The 19,418-nt window shown below is 53.1% G+C and overlaps 1 long non-coding RNA gene across 1 annotated transcript; it reads right to left on the bottom strand.

Annotated features, from left to right (window-relative positions):
• LOC133356375 (uncharacterized) lies at positions 1 to 10,647 on the bottom strand. The gene is made up of 3 exons (XR_009756843.1): positions 10,230 to 10,647; positions 3,529 to 3,590; positions 1 to 2,126 (listed from the first exon to the last, which is right to left on the bottom strand). It is a non-coding gene; the product is annotated as an uncharacterized LOC133356375 (long non-coding RNA).
• Between the last annotated feature and the right edge of the window lie 8,771 nt (positions 10,648 to 19,418).

Genomic DNA, 19,418 nt, shown 5'->3' on the forward strand with positions numbered 1-19,418 from the left:
TAGAATACACTTCCATTTATTGGTCTACAGTGGACTTGGGTTAAGTGAGTGTTCGTAGCTACGACAATTTACAATATTTTGCGGTGTGTTAAATGCGTGTGTAACTATTTGACGGGGATTACTGCTCAGACACCGAGGTCAACCTCTGACTTAACAGCTGGGCTATCTGTCACGTGACATCGCCGGTGTAGAATGCACACAGGAAGTATGCCGGGATACCCCGTGTCAACTTCACTTTTTTATCATTCTTTTCTGCGCAATGATAAAATAAAGCAGAGCAATTTTGGCCGAATATTTGGCGGTGGACATTGGCTGTGTGGGGATGTCTCTCTCCCCAGCGTGCGCACACACGGGGCACTGGATTGTGAGGCCACATCTTGCTGATGAGACCCAATGAAAATGAATAGCAGTTCTTCTGTCTGTGACAATTGTGTCATCAGTTTATCAGCCCACAGCTACATGATGAGACTGATACATTAAATGTTGATATGTATACCTTTTATATCATTATTTAAAAGGGGGGTTCAATTGAGTGATGGATTGTTGCGAATCAGAGTCCTGATTAGATTCAATAATCAATTAATTTTTTTACATTGCACCCATAGTGGCTGCAGGGGTCACATTAAACCCATCAGCAACAAGATAAGCAGTGCTGTACTGTATACGAATTGTGAAACATCAGTTCTTACAGACGCGATTGTTATTAAGTGATGCATCATTATACCTTTACTTTTGGTCTGCTACTCATTCTTACGTGGTCCATTTGATGCATGGATCATGAGTTTTAACAATGAAAATTTACCAATTAATCGATTAATCGTCAAGAGGCTTTACTCAGATCCAACACCCTCTGTAAATGAAGACAACCCCCACTACAGAGCAGGTAAGTGCGTGCAGGCACACACACAGCAATGCAGCCAAACGTTCAGCTCTTGAGTTGGTGGTGTGGACAAGGCTGAGAACGTCGTACACGCGACGTGGCGATCGTATGCCGTGGTCTCTCGCCTGAGCGACACCAACTTTGGCTCCGTGCCACCGAATCACGGCCAATTATATTCCTTCAATTGTGCGTGTTACGAATGATATTTTTACTAAGGTGATGATGCCTGCTCAACGCGCAGTAGGCGTTCGTGACCAATATTTTCCATGATAGAGGTTTTTTTTGGGTTAGATCGCACGAATATAAATGTGTCGTTAAAGCTGAAACAGCAGGAGGATTTCTGCACAATTCTGGCTGATGAAGTTGCTTGTTAAATTTCGTTTTAAAGCATTCGTGACTGCAGGGATTCATCTTCTTGGTTCTTTCGGTAAAGTCACGTAGAAGGGAAATAATACAATTCATTCAGACGCTGTCTTTCCGACAGACCTGTTCTTCACCTGAGGACGGCTGCTTGCGTTGTGGCCGAAACGTCGTGAGAATTGTATTTTATTATGTTTTATTTTTATTATTTATTATTTCCCTTCTACGTGACTTTACCGAAAGAACCAAGAAGAAGTTGCTTGTTGTTGTAATTACCGGCGAAACGTCACGCTACTCGAATTGTAAATGTCGTCGTGTGTTTAACTCTCCAACACACAACCGGTGTGCTGAACGAGTAACGAATTGCCACGTTTGTTTACGTGACAAACCTTACTAATTGGCTGTGTCGGGTGGTGGCGGGTTTAACGACACATTTATTATTTACGCGATCGAACCCAACACAAAAACCCCCTCTATTATGGACGAAGCCTGTCGTGCCTTCCCGCTGCTTGTGAGCCGCACGCACGCACACATTCCGTGTAAACCCATTGCCATTCGCACCGGCCGAGGCACTCCAATAACGATCGGTGGAGGGCAACGTTGCCGCAGCTACTCCGCTAAGTGTTGACAACTGGGGCGACGATGGTGACGGCGACTGACGACGATGCGTGGCCGTCTCGTGCGTGCGTGGCGCGGTCTCCGCGTCTCCGGACGATTGCATCTCGTTCGGGAGGTCGGTGTGGGAGGGAGGGAGGGAGGAGGGGGTGGGAGCGGCAGGATTGTGGTGGTCTCAGTCGCGCCGCTTGACGTACACGGCGAGTCCGACGACCGCCACGATCCCCAGGGCCACCAGGCCCCACTCCTTCGTCGAGAGGCCGAAAAACTTCTGCGGGAGGGGAGCGGGCAAAGACGCGCGTCACCGTCGAATCAGCGGCCCGGGGAGAGGGGGGCAATTTCGCGTTTGGCCACGGAGGGATACTGAGTGAGCGATCGTGATGGAACGATGGGTTTTTTTGCAGGGTTAGATCGCGTGAACGTGCACGTGTTGTAACCCCCTCCATCAGACGCAGACAATTGGCTGTCTGCCTGATGATGCCGGTTGTGATTACTGGCGAAACGTCGTACTCAGATTGCAAATGTTGTGGATTTGCTCTCCAACACACCGCGAATTGGCACGCTTTAGCTACGTGACACAACTTACTAATTGGCTGTGTCGGGTGGTGGCGAGTTTAATGACACATTTATATAATTACTCGATCTAACCCAACAGTAAAAAAACCCTCTGTTATGGATGATATCGGTCGCGAAAGCCTACCACGTGTTAAACTGGCAAGGCTTGTCACGCGAAGAAAATGTGCCAATGTGTTACCACTTCAGCACCACCGGTCGTGTTGGAGAGTAAACCCACAACATTTGAAGTACGACGTTTCGCCGGCGATTACAACAACCAGCTTCATCGGGTGACAAGCCAGAACCTGTCGACGACGCATTTATATTCACGCGATCTGAACCCAGCACAAACTTAATTTCGAATAACGTTGGTGGCGAAAGCGTACGCGCTAAATCGGCGATCGAGCTTGCTCCAGGCACGCTACAACCAGGGTACGACGAATTGGGGCGACTGACCCGGGCCCCGCGCCTTGGGGGGGGGGGGGGGGCACGCTTCAACGTCACGGTGTCAGATGTTATTCTTCCGGTTTAGTTTGAAGGCGCGGTGTGGTGTGTGCCCCGGGCCCTGCACCCCCCCCCCCCCCCCCCCACTATGGACAGTCCTGGTTATGATCAGCACGATTCATATTCTGACCGTAGCTGGGGGGGGGGGGGGCGGGGGGTCTTGACTGCGGACTGCGTCACCACTTTCTCGACCACCTTCCACCGATATCTCTACCGTCAAACCCCTCGGGGGTCAATCGACGACCTCGCGAGTGGTCGAGGGAGACGGGGCGACAGCTGGCGATGTGGTCACAATACGCAGTCGCACCAGAGTCGAGTTTTGGTTGAGGTTTTCCTTCTTCTATACGACTCGTCGAATCGTAGTCCCGACCCGCGGAAGGAAACCTCTACTTTAAGTTAACGAGCCGTACCGGACGTCCCGGAGCCCACGAGAGAAAAAAACGTGGCTTGCCGATGAGGGCAACGAACGAACCCTCGGGTCGTTAATTCCGCCGATTCTCTGAATGGTAAACAACAAAAAATCACGAAAGTTTTACGCTAAAAGTTTCATACGCGTGGCCGCGCGTCGGCGTGCTGCCCCCCGTGGCCGCACGTCCACGGCGCCGCCGCTTTACCTCGGGGCCTCCGTTAGCGGCGGGCTCCCCGTCCATGTGCTCCACCTCCACCCCTTCGTGTCCTAGAGGGCGACATCAACATGGACGATGACAACTCACATTTGTAAAACTATAATAAAAAAAAACATGAACTATGTTTTAGTTTATTTTACCAGATAAGTGCCCGCTGAGCTCTATACAGCTTATTCATATTCTTAGGTTTTTTCGGTAAAGTCACGTAGGTAAAACATTAAAATTAATAAAAGTAAAATAAAATAAAAATCACGACGTTTCGGAGGCAACACAAGTCTCCGTCATCAGGTGGGACCGTCACAGCCAGATTTGCTGCATCAAGTGAGGCAATGATTCAAGATGTAATCCCTTAAAAGCAAGTTGATAGCGCAACGAAGTGGCTTATCACGTGGGAAATTATAGCAGCCAAATACTCTAAACGAGTTATTTTAAATGTGGAGGGGAAAACCGGAGGACCCGGAGAAAAATCCACACAACCACGGAGAGAGAAACATGCAAACTCCAAATATACAGCAGCAAGCGTCAGGGTCGAGATCGAACCCTCGACCTCCTGTATACCAGGCGAGGTAGTTAACATCTCGCCACCGTGGCGCCCCAATAGCACTGCGCCTAATCGCGGAAACAAACGTGTCGGAGCGCAGAGACGCACACGGAGAGGGGAACGGGACAGACCGAGAAAGGGGATGAGAGGAACACCGAATTAAAGCACGGGTCGTGGTGGTGGTGGCCTGTAACCCAGCGAGGGTTAATGCATCACACAAATAATGCGACACTCCTTTCCCATGGACGTCGAGGAGGAGGAGGAGCCATACCCTGACTTACACCATTGGAACCTCATTTTCCAGTAGCAAAATATGATAATTGTTTTTTTTACCCTTTTATCTGGCAACAAAACTGACACCTTTTTTTTACAAGGAGTCATGTTTGCATTGACCACAATACCTGCAGTCGGAATGCAAACAAAAAACACAACTATGATAATGTATGCACTAAATTTTGATTTAAAGCTTTCGTGACTGCAGGGATTCATCTTCTTGGTTCTTTCGGTAAAGTCACGTAGAAGGGAAGTAATAAAATAATAAAAATAAAACATAATAAAATCATTCTCACAGTGAGAATAATTTTATTATGTTTTATTTTTATTATTTTATTACTTCCCTTCTACGTGACTTTACCGAAAGAACCAAGAAAATGTATGCACTGTCCTTGAAGTTGATTGGTCCACACCCGAGACAGCTTTCCTTAGAGCCTAGTCTCACATGGTGTTGGACCAGATGACGTCAAAAGGCGCACAACTCAAAGACAATGCACCATCAGAGTATGAGAGCTCCGGGAAGCATTTACACCATTGGAACCTCATTTGCCATTAGTTGTGCGCCAGGGTAAAAAAAAACAATTATCATACCCTGACTTTCCAGGAGATTAAGGCTCCAGCAGAGCAAACGTGAACACCACCTGTTCAATCTGTATGGGATAGAGTGTTTCCCCCTCACACGTGTGTGGGGGTTGCAGGCGGGGCGGGGGGGGTCCTGGGAAGCAAATGCTGGTTGTCAACAACGGTGTTCGTGCCGTACAAGTGTTTGCGATTACGTCTAGAAGTAGAATTAGGTCTGTAATTACGTCTCGGACCAGGGTTAGGCCTAGGATTATGAGCAGGGCTCGGATTAAATATATGATTATGGCCAGGATTAAAGGTTCGAGCTATGACTACCTCTTGAACTCTTGTTTGGGGCTAAGATAATTAATTACAAGGGACGAGATTACGGCTGGGATTGTATCTCGAGCCAGGCTCGTGACTCGGATTCGCTTAATTACCTTTGGGGGGGGGGGGGGCGTGGTAGCATTACGGTTGCGGTTAGGGCGATGGGCGATGGTATGCGAGACTAATTGTCGTCTGTTTCCATCTGTACCTCCGATTAGCACCGGTTGGCTACGTACGGTGAGAAAAAGGTTCAACGTGCAGTTTGTTTTATTGGGTGGCAATTGCAAACAATAGCCGCATTAGACACGAGTACATATATAATCGGCATAATCATTGGGTTCGCTGCAGCTCAACGACTCAGTAGTCCGTACAAGGCGAGTGGTAAAGTTAGGAACCCACTGGTTCCACCAGCCCACAGGAGATTATTGTGTCCGTCCGTCCGTCGTGCAGGGAGGGTCTGGGTGGGGAGAGAGGGGCTGGGTGGGGAGGGAAGGGTGGGGAGGGGCTGGGTGGGGAGGGTGGGGCTGGGTGGGGAGGGGAGGGGCTGGGTGGGGGGTGGGGAGGGTGGGGCTGGGTGGGGAGGGTGGGGCTGGGTGGGGGGTGGGAGGGGTGGGGCTGGGTGGGAAGGGGCTGGTCACCCCGTGGTGCCTTTATAAAACTCAACGTTTAACCTACTCATGCCGGCTTGTGCCCGCCCTCACAGTCGGGCATATTTGCGGAATACACCACGCCGCCGTTGACCATGGCCATTGACCGAGCAACCCAACGTTCCTACCAGCTCCCTCCGCAGGAATGTGTTAAGATGTCCATGTGTGTGAGCTCGTCATTTGATGGCCTGAAGACCGGAATCGGTCATTTTGCCGACAATGTGTTCATCGGGGAGGCAGTTCCGTATGTGGACAGCAGAGTTAAGTGGAGCTTCTGTCCGGGCAGCAACGTTCTGGCAACTGGGGGGGGGGGGGGGGGTAAGAGCGAGGGATTGGCAGGGGTGTGCATTGTCGGGTGGTACGGCGTCTTTCATATGGGGGTGGAAGCATGGCCTGAAGGTCTGTGGGGGGGGGGGGGGGGGCAGTGGTTGGTATGCATTTGGTACATACATACACACGTACGAGGATAGAGTGTTGGTCTCTCTCGTAAAACGCATCGGTTTTCTCCGAGCGCTGTGGTTTTCTCCCTACTTGTATAATAATAATAATAAACACAACCCATCTCATTAATCGGATGAAAACTTCTTGAAATAATAAATAAACAATGGAGCGGCAGGAGCCTCTGGAAAATAAATCATACCACTCGGTGTGACTCTCCTGGATAAATGAGTAAATTGTCGTAATTATGATTTTTCTACAGTTGGAGTTTGCATGTTCTCCCCGTGGTCGCGTGGATTTTTTTCTCTCTGTCCCTCCACGTTTAGAAATACGCGCTGAGATTATTTCGCTGCTATAAATGCGCACGTGATGATAGGCCACGTAGTTGAGCCGTCATTTGCAAAACAAGGCAAAAGCTCAGTGGAGCCTTTCCTGGTAAAAGAACAAAAAACACATTCCTGCGGAGGGAGCTGGTAGGAACGTTGGGTTGCTCGGTCAATGGCCTGCAGGGTCAACGGCGGCGTGGTGTATTCCGCAAATATGCCCGACTGTGAGGGCGGGCACAAGCCGGCGTGAGTAGGTTAAACGTTGAGTTTTATAAGGGCACCACGGGGTGACCAGCCCCTCCCCACCCAGCCCCACCCCTCCCACCCTCCCCACCCAGCCCCTCCACACCCTCCCCACCCAGCCCCTCCCCACCCAGCCCCACCCTCTCCACCCAGCCCCTCCCCTCCACACCCAGCCCCTCCCTCCACACCCAGCCCCTCCCCACCCAGCCCCTCCCTCCCCACCCAGCCCCTTCCTGCACGACGGACACAATAATCCCCTGTGGGCTGGTGTAACCAGGAGGTTCCTCCCAGTAATATTTTAGTTTATTTGTATATTTTGAACAAGTGATGTGTTTATCTTTCCTCTACTTTGCACTCCCATCGTGTTTTTGTATTGTTTGTTGTTGTAACGTTCTGACCCCGCGCCCCTTAGTAGGCGTCCATAAATGACGTCACGCGATTTTGTACGATTTTTGATCCCCCTCCCCTCGTCACACGGCGTCACAAAAAGTCAGACCTCCCCTCAAATATGACGTCACAAAGCTCTGCCCCCATCCCCTCAAAATAAAACATGCTTCAAATCGCTTAAAACTATTGCCATTGTAGTGCGTATTTAATGTGCCGCTGCACTCTGATGTTGTAGGAGAAAACATTTATTAAAAAGCCGATTTAATTAAGTAGAACGCGCTGTCTTTATTTATTAAAAGTTGCGCATTTTGATGTGACGTCACATTTCTCAACCCACCCCCCCTCAAGCTCGTCACACATCGTCACAAATGTGACGTCATTTATGGACGGCGTCTTACTGGATATCTGTGGAAAAAAAATAGTGGCTCATCGGATTTCTCCTGCAGTTGCAATACAGATTCGCTGACCGCTAGGTGGGGCTAAGCGCCATTTCAGTACCAGGGACAGCGCCCTTGGTCCTGAACTACAAACTCGAAACCTCGCCTACGCGGTCGCCTCCAAGGCTGGGGGACTCGTTTGCAACACAGTAACGATGCGTTGTGTGAAGGTTGTTTGTTGTTTCAATTTACGATGCTAAGCAATTCGTTGTTGGTTGGTGGTTAAATGTCACTATTGTCTCTAATATACACTCGGCGCGGTTAACATATACAGCAGCAGCAGCAACAGCCACCATTCGTCACTAATGATCGACGGTGACGCCGCCACAGCCCCTGTGCCAGGCTAGGTGCACTTGGAGGGGACAGGAATTGTCGCAAGCTCGCTGGCAGGAGGTCAAACAGAGAAAAATGTATCCACCTAACTGGTCATTATACGGGGGGTTATTCAACAATTGCCATTCTTTGTATAGTGTGGATATTACAGACTCGAGTGTGTATATTACAGACTTCAGTGTTGATATTACAGACTCGAGTGTGCATATTAAAGAATGTCGTGTTTATATTACATACTCGAGTGTGGATATTACAGACTCTAGTGTGTATATTACAGACTTCAGTGTTGATATTACAGACTCGAGTGTGGATATTACAGACTCGAGTGTGGATGGATATGACACAATCTCTACTCAATGCTGGTCCCGATACGCAGCGAGTGTTCTGCAGGCCGCACATTGCAAACGAGCATCTAAATGCTGGCGTGTGTGTGTGTGTTTAAGAACATGTAATATGTAATGAGCAAATGTCGTTACCATCCTTACATACTTGGGGTCCACGTCGCGCCCGAATACGAACGCATCTCTAGAGATACATATATTATTGTTTTAAGAATATTTGACGATCACGATGGGAGGGCTGGTGCAGTGAGTGGTGGCGATAACGCACTGCGCTAAAACTGGCGACCCGAGTTGTATTCCGGGTCACGGCTGACATCGCTGGGGACGTGGGGGGGGGGTGACCTTCACCGATAGGCATCGATCAGCGTGGTGACGTATGGCTGTGTAACGAAACTCCCAAGATCGACGCGGGAGGGGAGGGCTTCGTCCACGAGTCTGCTGACAAATCGGGCCGTGAATTGTGGCGATTTAAGACGACGCGATCACCGCTCTGGGAACGCCACGCGTTCGAGAGCGAGGCCACCAACCATGAGAGACGGAGCGATATCAAAACCAGTGCAGGCGCGAGGTGGATCATCAACATCGCAGGATCGTGTTTAGTGGTGGTGGTGGCTTCCGGGAAGCCTTCATCCAGCAGTGGATTGACCAAGTCTGATGGCGATGCCGATGGCAGTGATTGTTATCTCGTTCGCGCATTCTCCGGGAGAGACTCGGTGCGTTTAGGTCTTTTTTGGTCAGTGGGACGGAGCAGGATCGCGCCGCGCACTCTCGGAATTGGTGAAATGAAGGATCTTCATTCATCCGCCCATCATGATGAGGGCCGATACACACACACCGCGCAGCATGGCGCGTACAGTGAGAGCAAGGGATGTGGAGGGACCCTATCGGTCATTTTCTGTGACGAAAAAACACAACAGCCGCCATTCGCCAGTAAGTGGCGTTGACGTCACCACGGCGCTCGTGCCCGGCTAGGTTCACTCTGAGGCCACGTTAAGTGCGGAATGCCCGCCGGCAGGAGGTCGCGGGATAGACCCGGGTGCCACGGGCTCACTGAGATGACTGGTAGATGACTGGTAGATGCACCAGCCGTGCTTCCACCCAGCGTTAACTCGCTGCATTTTATCTTCCCGGCGTTCCGCTCGTTGTTGTGAGCATCGTTCCTCCGCCGCCCTCCGTTGTTGGCTGGAGGGCGACTGCCTCCAACTGCCCAGCAGCAGCAGCGTCCTTCACGAGCCCTCCCTCCTCCACAGAGGTCGATCTCGACACGGCTGGTTTAGCGGTCATCTCCAAGTCCGACTCGGGCTCAACGTCCTCCCGTGCCGCATCAGCTCCCGTCCCTTCTCTAGGACTAAACAGAAGCCGCTTGGGGCTGGGCATGCGGTTTCCACACGACGCAGGCAACACAAAGACAAAGATGACCCGTATAGCCTTAACATACTGTAGGGGCAAGTGCTGTTAGCGAGCACCTACAAAGGCCGGCACGGCACACGAGGGGGTGGGTGACCAGCACCACGCCCGGTCGCCTTTGTCTCCCTAGCGGCGATGTTTACACACCGCACCAGGTACTAATTTGAGGTTGAGTCGACCTAGGGAAGGCCAAGGACCGGTACAGATAATCGCCACCGATGTTGGCCGTGAGCGGGAATCGAACCCGGGTCGCCAGGTTCGTAGCGCGGCGTAGCGCTAACCGCTACACCACCGCTCCCACCCCCAGGCAACACTCCCCACAGGCAACACACGTAGATACAGACACACAGGCACCCCCCAACGTCCACCCGCACAGGTCGCGTTGTGCGTGGCACAGAGAAAGCTCACGGCCGTCGCCCGCCGCTCACCGGCGCTCTTGCTCTCTTTGGCGTCGGCCCCGACGCCGGAGGAAGCGCTCTTGCTGGGATTCATCTTGTGCCCTCCGTGTGCGTTGTATCTCTCCACCGTCGCTTGCTGGAGGTCGCGGTCGCGATGCAATACTCGCAGAGGCCAGGCTGCGTCGCTCCTTCTTCCAAATGGGCGTGTGTGACTTCTGCGTGTGACTTCTGCGTGTGACTGTGTGCGGCTGTGTGTCTGTGTATATATATGTGGATGACGGGGGAGCGGTGGTGCAGCGGTTAGCACGCTGTTAGGGAACCCGGCGAGCCAAATTCGACGAAATGTCGTGGGACCCTCCCCTAAGTCGACTCGGCCTTAAACGAGTACCTCGTGCGGTGTGTAAAAAAAAAAACACACATCGGCACTGGGGAGACAAAGCCGGCCGAGCGTAATTTTTCGCCACCGTTCCTTGAGGTTGCGCCTGGGTGCAATACTCAGCGAGGCCAGGCTGCGTCGCTGCGTCCCACGGGCGTGTGTCGCCGGGTGTGATGGTGCATTTACCATGCACAGTACTTACTGTACACGGTTACACAAAAAAAAACAATGGGGGAGCGGTGGCATGGTGGTTAGCGCACTACACGGAGGGGCAAGAGGAACACGGTGGGTTAGGGAACAAACTCGGATATCGATTTGACGGTTGATATTGGCGAGTGACCTTGGGCAAACCTTTTATCCAGCAGCACATTGATTATGGCCGGTGATTAAAACGATGATATCCAGCAGTGGATTGATGATGGCTTGATCCAATGTTGTTCACGGACGTGTTGCATAGGGGGGAGGGGAGGGAGGGTGAGCGGTGGCGCAGTGATTGACACACTCTGCGATGATCTGCTGAGAATTACAGAGGGACCAAAGGGACCAAGGGAGTCAGAGAGGATAGGCAGACGTAATGTAAACCCTTTATCAACGTGTGTTTGGGAATAAATAAAGCCACCCTCCTATAACCCAGCAGTGGATTGACCATGGCTGATGACGATGACAAATGTAACCGCAAACACAGACATAATTTCAACCGTGATGATGGGTACAAACTGAGTAATCATTGGAAAGATGTTATTAACCATGCAAAAAAGATTTAACTACACATTTTTGGACCATCTTATTTGACAGGTACTATTCTACTTTACCGAGTGTTAACATCCCCAGCGTTTAACAGCACTCTCCTGTTTTGTATTTGGATGGCCACCAACACTGTGTAAAACATCATGTGCATTGTCGTTCTCTTCTAGCATCATGTGCACCTTTAGCATGTGACCTGTTGTTCTCTTTTAGCCCCCCCCCCCCCAATACGTTCCATTCATTGGCTACCACACTCAGATAAGCTCCTCCCCCCCTCCTCCCCTCCCTTAACTTGTATTTATGAACTTGTATCTTGAAATGTTTTGCCTCACTTCATACAGTTAATCTGGCTGTGACGGTCCCACCTGATGACGGAGACTTGTGTTTCCTCCGAAACGTTGTGATTTATTATTTTATTTCCATGATTACTTTTATTAATTAAATTTAATTTTTTTACCTACGTGACTTTACCGAAAAAAACCTAAGAGTATGAATCCTTGCAGTCACGAAAGCTTCAAATCTAGAAATGTAACCGCGCCACGGATTGTCGCGGCTGGAGGGGTCACCTTGCGATAGGGTGACAGCAGGCGGCGCTGCTGCCGTGCCAAGGGCGCTGGGAGACTCAGCACCTTGGACAGCGACGGCTCGAGGGCGAACGCCGCCGTCGTCGAACGAGAAGCGTGGGAGGAGTCAGGGGGGGGGGGCCTTGATGATATAATTGTTTACAGCCTGTCCATGCCGTGTCAGTCTTGGGAGTTGTTTGACCATACTTCACCGAGAGAGAGGTCCCAGAACTTTTTTTTATCTTTCACTCGTCGCTGATGTGAGTCGTCGCTGGCAACCGAACTCAGGTAGTTGAGTTCACAGTGCAGTGTACACCACGAAAGCCTGAGTGAGTCTCAAGACTTGCTTACAGGAGGATCCTGCATTGGGATGTTTGGCCAATTCCATTAATGAGTATTTTGCTTATGGGAGAAAACGGGAGCACGTGGAGGACATCGACCATGCACACCAGGGTTTAAAACTCAAAAGTCCCTTATAAAACTCAACGTTTAACCTACTCACGCCGGCTTGTGCCCGCCCTCACAGTCGGGCATATTTGCGGAATACACCACGCCGCCGTTGACCCTGGCCATTGACCGAGCAACCCAACGTTCCTACCAGCAGTTCCCTCCGCAGGAATGTGTTTCTCACAACCATGTTAGGTCAGGCAAGGGGTGCGGGCGGGGGGGGGGGGGGGTTTCTCGGTTGAAACAAAATTCAACGAAGGAGGGAGGGGGGGAGGGGTAACACAGCAACCAAACCAAGGGGAGAGGATAACCACAACCCTGCCGCAGAGAGACGGCGTCTCAACGCGGATGAGTGGCACCCGATTGGAGTCGCACATCAACTCGAGCGGTCCCCGCGTGGCGCTGCGGCGAGGAGTGGGCCTGGGCAAAGCGACGTGGGAGAAAATCGTGTGGAGGGGGGGGGGAAGCGATGCAATTATTAGCCGCGGTTACAAACACTCGCAAGCCGAGCAATTAGCACCACGTGGCAGCAGTCAGAGAAGAGAGGCCGGGCCACGCAAGAAGTGAATCGACTGTGTACCCCCCCCCCACTATCACCCTTCACCCCCCCCAACCCTCCCCCATTCCCCTCCCCTCAATCCTTCCCCCAACCTTCATCTTTCTTCACCACCGCTCCCCCACCTCCCCCCCCCGTCCACCACCCGAGCCCCATCCCTCCCCCATTTTCCACCCGGACCCTCCACACCGCCCCTCCACTCTCCACCCCTCCCCGACACCCCCTTACGTTAACGCGTAATTAACATTAGATGTATAATTGTTCATCACCGGTGTTTTTACGTGGCCCACTTTCACGCTACATATGTGTGTTGGGCTCATTAGGACAGGGCTTTGCTTCCTATCAGCAGAGTTATGGTCTAGGAAGGGAGCCTTTCATACTCACGCCCAGAAAATATAGAAATAAGTGATATGGAACTTGAGACCTTCACAGGACACGAAGCCCCTTTGTCCGAAATAAGTTCGTTTAAATATTGGTCCATCTTCTTGGTTCTTTCGGTAAAGTCACGTAGAAGGGAAGTAATAAAATAATAAAAATAAAACATAATAAAACAATTCTCACGACGTTTCGGCCACAACGCAAGCAGCCGTCCTCAGGTGAAAACCAGGTCCGTCGAGGCGACAGAGTCTGAATGAAACAGCACACGAGCTTGGAGCATATATATAAGCTGGGCGCATTGACAAAGGAATTTGCATATCAAAAGGAATTTAGCATATTTATGGGAAATGCAGGAATGAGATTAGTACTGCATATGCATGTGCATTATGCAGGATTAACAGCATCAAAGGGATCTGCAGTTACTGCTGCTGCAGTTGCTGCTGCTGCTGCAGTTGCTGCTGCTGCAGTTGCTGCTGCTGCTGCAGTTGCTGCTGCTGCTGCACTTGCTGCTGCTGCTGCAGTTGCTGCCTTATCCATTTTAATATAACACTATGTATTATTCTACCCACCCTAATGTGTATCACACTGCTATATGTTTACTATACAATTACGACACCATACATTACTCTGCACACTGCACCATGCCAGTGAGTGGAACGCGGTCTGAAAGTCACCGTAAACGTGAACACAATCAGTTAAGATCCGAAATGGTTTATTACGTCCTTCCAATGATTGCTAAGCCAGAATCCATCTTCCCATAAATATGCTAAATTCCTTTTGATATGCAAATTCCTTTGTCAATGCGCCCAGCTTATATATATGCTCCAAGCTCGTGTGCTGTTTCATTCAGACTCTGTCGCCTCGACGGACCTGGTTTTCACCTGAGGACGGCTGCTTGCGTTGTGGCCGAAACGTCGTGAGAATTGTTTTATTATGTTTTATTTTTATTATTGTATTACTTCCCTTCTACGTGACTTTACCGAAAGAACCAAGAAGATGAATCCCTGCAGTCACGAAAGCTTTAAATCGAAATTTAAATGTTGGTCCTTTCAAGAAGTGGCAAACACCAAACGGCTGTGTGTTGCAGAGTAAACCCACGACAACAATTTAACAATTCGAGTAGCCGAGACGTTTCGCCGCCGGTAAATTACAACAATAACGAGCAGCAGCAGCAGCATCCGGCGACAGCCAGACCGTTGTGGAGACATCCCCTGCTGTTTCGGTCTTAAAGATACACGGCCTCGGATAACTGAGATGTCCCCACTTGTGAGGCAGTCGGGTGCAAAGGTCAGGGTGGGGGCGAGGTTTAATATGTCACTGCATTTTCTCAATTTAACACAATCCATCGTGCGTTGATTAACTGTGACCAATCCGTAAGCGGTCATATGTCACTACGTAGTGTCATACGAACATAACCCGTTCTGAGTGTGCAGCGTTGTGGGATGCAATTGCATGAATGACGCCGGTTGTTGTAATTACTGGCGAAACGTCGTGCACAGATTGTCAATGTTGTGGAATTTCTCTCCGACTCACAACCGGTTAGTGCTGTACTAGTACACTACACTATACACTACACTATACACTACACTATACACTACAACACTATACACTACACTATACACTACAACACTATACACTACAACACTATACACTACAACACTATACACTACACTATACACTACAACACTACACACTACACTATACACTACACTACACACTACACTACACACTACACTATACACTACACTATACACTACACTACACATTACATGACTACATCCACCGCCACTCTGATCTTGGCACCTGATCGGCTCACGGTAATGATGACATCACCTTTACTCTTATCTGTTTAACACCGGGGACACGGAAGACTTCTTCACGATTTTGGCAACAACAACAATAACAGAAATGGCCTGACGAAGCTGTTTGTAATCACCATCGAAACGTCGGACTCAAATTGTAAATGTTGTGGGTTTTAACCTTGAGAATGACGTGGATGTGTAAAGCGCCCTGATACAGTCGTTCTCAGGGCCATGTGCTTGAAGTGACGAACCTCATCATTGGCCGTGTCGCACGTGGCTGACAACCCAGACGGTTCACGACGTACCCTTGTGCAGGGATGTTGAGTTTTCAGGGCCATACGGCCTACAGCCGTTTCAATGTGGGCAATTTTTTTAAAACAAATCTCTCTATTTTTCGATTTAAAGCTTTCGTGACTGCAGAGATTCATCTTCTTGGTTCTTTCGGTAAAGTCACGTAGAAGGGAAGTAATACAATAATAAAAATTTTACATTATAAAATAGACTTTATTGGTCACCCCGTAGTCCCTTATACATCTCAACGTTCATAAAAGAAACATATTTTATTATGTTTAATTTATTTTATTATTTCCCTTCTACGTGACTTTACCGAAAGAACCAAGAAGACCTCTCTATTTGTTTGTGTTTCTCCCTTGTGATGGGAACTTTGCAAGGATGAACGTTGAGATGTATAAGGGACCACGGGGTGACCAATAGGGTCTGAGTTTGTCTGTAACAAGGTTGGGGGCACTGATAAGGGGTTGACAGGTACGTGTCGGGTGGTGGCAGGTTAACGACACAACATTTATATTCATACTCTTTAGTTCTTTCGGTAAAGTCACGTAGGTATGAAATAAAATAAAATTGATATTCCTGCCATGTAACTTTCTGACCAGCCCCTCCCGGACATCTGTTAAAAAAATTAATTAAAGAGCTTCAATGCTCAGGGGCCGTCGATAAATGACGTCACGCACCTGGGGGGGGGGGGGGGTCAGACATTTGTGACGATGTGTGACGAGGGGGGGGGGGTGAGAAATGTGACGTCACATCAAAATGCGCAACTTTAAATAAATATAGACAACACGTTCTACTTAGTTAAATAGACTTTTTAATAAATGTTTTCTCCTACAACATCAGAGTGCAGCGCCACATTAAATACGCACTACAATGACAATAGTTTAAAGCGATTTGAAGCATGTTTTATTTTTTTGGGGGGGGGGGCAGAGCTTTGTGACGTCATATTTGAGGAGGGGGGGTCTGACTTTCCGTGACGCCGTGTGACGAGGGGGGGGGGGGTCAAAACTCGTCCAAAATCGCGTGACGTCATTTATGGACGGCCCCTCATCGGCTTTCTCGAGTACAAATAAAGACTCTGATGGTAGTCCCACAACGTTGTATTGCATTTCCTAACACGGATAAGCAACGAATGCCGCGGGGGTCTTCCCTCTGGCCCCGTCGCTTCCCACAGAGAAGCCTCCTTTAAGCCGCGCTTAAGCGAGCTACCAATTCAAATGGGGAAAGTGCTTCCGGCTCAGGGGGGGGGGGGCTGGTGGAGGAGTGGGGGGGGTTGTACGGGGGGGGTGCGGGGGGGGGGGGTGCGGGGGGGGTGCGGGGGGGGTGGGGGGGGGTGCGGGGGGGAGTGAGTGGGGGGGTGGGAGTGTGAGGGGAAGGAGGGTGGGGTGGGGGAGGGTGGGGGTGGGTGGGGAGGGGGGGGATGGGGGAGTGCATGGAGTGGGGGGGGTGGGGGGGAGTGCATGGAGTGGGGGGGGTGGGGGGGAGTGATGGAGTGGGGGCGGGGGGGGGGGAGTGCATGAGTGGGGGCGTGGGGGGGGGAGTGCATGGGGGGGGTGCGGGGGGGGGGGTGCAAGGAGTGGAGGGGTGGGGGGGAGTGCATGGAGTGGGGGGGGGGGGGGGGAGGCAGGAGGGGGGGTGGGTGGGGGGGAGTGCAAGGAGTGGAGTGGGTGGGGGGGGGTGCAAGGAGTGGGGTGGGTGGGGGGGAGTGCATGGAGTGGGGGTGGGTGGGGGGGGAGTGCAAGGAGTGGGAGTGGGGTGGGGGGGGGTGCAAGGAGTGGGAGTGGGTGGGGGGGAGTGCAGGAGTGGGGGTGGGTGGGGGGGAGTGCATGGAGTGGGGGTGGGTGGGGGGGGTGCATGGAGTGGGGTGGGTGGGGGGGAGTGCATGGAGTGGGGGTGGGTGGGGGGGGAGTGCATGGAGTGGGGGTGGGTGGGGGGGGGTGCATGGAGTGGGGGTGGGTGGGGGGGAGTGCATGGCAGTGGGGGTGGGCTGGGGGGAGTGCATGGAGTGGGGGTGGGTGGGGGGGAGTGCATGGAGTGGGGGTGGGTGGGGGGGGTGCAAGGAGTGGGATGTGGTGGGGGGGAGTGCATGGAGGGGGGGGCGGGGTGGGGGGGAGTGCATGGAGTGGGGGTGGGTGGGGGGGAGGTGCAAGGAGTGGGAGTGGGTGGGGGGGGGTTGGGCAAGGAGTGGGAGTGGGTGGGGGGGAGTGCATGGAGTGGGGGTGGGTGGGGGGGAGTGCAAGGAGTGGGAGTGGGTGGGGGGGGGTGCAAGGAGTGGGAGTGGGTGGGGGGGAGTGCATGAGTGGGGGTGGGTGGGGGGGAGTGCATGGAGTGGGGGTGGGTGGGGGGGGAGTGCATGGAGTGGGGGTGGGTGGGGGGGAGTGCAAGGAGTGGGAGTGGGTGGGGGGGGGTGCAAGGAGTGGGAGTGGGTGGGGGGGAGTGCATGGAGTGGGGTGGGTGGGGGGGGAGTGCATGGAGTGGGGGTGGGTGGGGGGGGAGTGCCATGGAGTGGGGGTGGGTGGGGGGGGAGTGCATGGAGTGGGGGTGGGTGGGGGGGGGGGTGCAAGGAGTGGGAGTGGGTGGGGGGGAGTGCATGGAGTGGGGGTGGGTGGGGGGGAGTGCAAGGAGTGGGGGTGGGTGGGGGGAGTGCAAGGAGTGGGAGTGGGTGGGGGGGGGTGCAAGGAGTGGGAGTGGGTGGGGGGGAGTGCATGGAGTGGGGGTGGGTGGGGGGGAGTGCATGGAGTGGGGTGTGGGTGGGGGGGGAGTGCATGGAGTGGGGGTGGGTGGGGGTGCAAGGAGTGGGAGTGGGTGGGGGGGGAGTGCATGGAGTGGGGGTGGGTGGGGGGAGTGGAAGGGGGGGGGTGCTAGATTGGGGGTGGGGTGTGTGCGTGGGGGGGTGCGACCGGAAGTCGAGGGGGGTGTACCGGAAGTGGTGGTGGAGGCTCCACCCACGAGGCCGCACGCGTTGAGAGTGGACGCCGCCCGCCGCTGTGGTGGTGGCTCCTCGAGACGTCTGCGTTCACTCTGAACCACAGCAGCCGTGTGGACGGAGCCCTCACCCGCGTCTACTGCTGCTGGTGGTGGTGCTGGGTGCTGGGTGGTGGTGGTGGTGGTGGTTGTGGTTCGTGCCGCGGTGGTGGGAGGCGCTGGGTGCGTTCTGGTGGTCGCGGAGCGCCTCGGTTGGGACCGGGCGATGGTCGCGTTGGGCCTTGCTCGGGCGAGGTTGGCCTGCGTGAGAAGAGGTGGGGTAGACAGGTGGACGAGGTCGGGGAGCGAGCGTGGTGGTGGTGGTGGTGGGTGGGGGGGGTGAGACGGGGAAGCTACGTTGGGTGTGAAACGGTGGAAGAGACACGGGGGCGAGGGGGTAGGGGGAGACAGGAGGGGGCGAGGGGATAGGGGGCGAGGGGATAGGGGGCGAGGGGATAGGGGGCGAGGGGATAGGGGGCGAGGGGATAGGGGGAGACAGGAGGGGGGGCGAGGGGATAGGGGGCGAGGGGATAGGGGGAGACAGGAGGGGGCGAGGGGGTAGGGGAGACAGGAGGGGGCGAGGGGATAGGGGGCGAGGGGATAGGGGGAGACAGGAGGGGGCGAGGGGATAGGGGGAGACAGGAGGGGGCGAGGGGATAGGGGGTAGGGGGAGACAGGAGGGGCGAGGGGATAGGGGGAGACAGGAGGGGGCGAGGGGATAGGGGGAGACAGGAGGGGGCGAGGGGATAGGGGGAGACAGGAGGGGGCGAGGGGATAGGGAGAGACAGGAGGGGGCGAGGGGATAGGGGGCGAGGGGGTAGGGGGAGACAGGAGGGGGCGAGGGGATAGGGGGAGACAGGAGGGGGCGAGGGGATAGGGGCGAGGGGGTAGGGGGAGACAGGAGGGTGGAGGGGGCTAGGGGGTGAGGCAGGGGTAGGGAGGAGCGGGGTGGTGGGGGGCACCTGAGATCGAGGGGGAGTGAGTAAGGGGGGCAAGGAGGGGAAAGTTCGGGGGGGGGGCGAGGGGGGACAGGTCGAGGGAGCTGAGCGAAGCGAGAGAGAGAGACACACGAGGAGGAGGAGGACGAGGAGTAGGGGG

The sequence above is a fragment of the Lethenteron reissneri genome, chromosome 53, assembly GCF_015708825.2.
Source record: "Lethenteron reissneri isolate LAM-NWPU_2019-01 chromosome 53, ASM1570882v1, whole genome shotgun sequence".
NCBI classification, from domain to species: Eukaryota; Metazoa; Chordata; class Hyperoartia; order Petromyzontiformes; family Petromyzontidae; genus Lethenteron; species Lethenteron reissneri.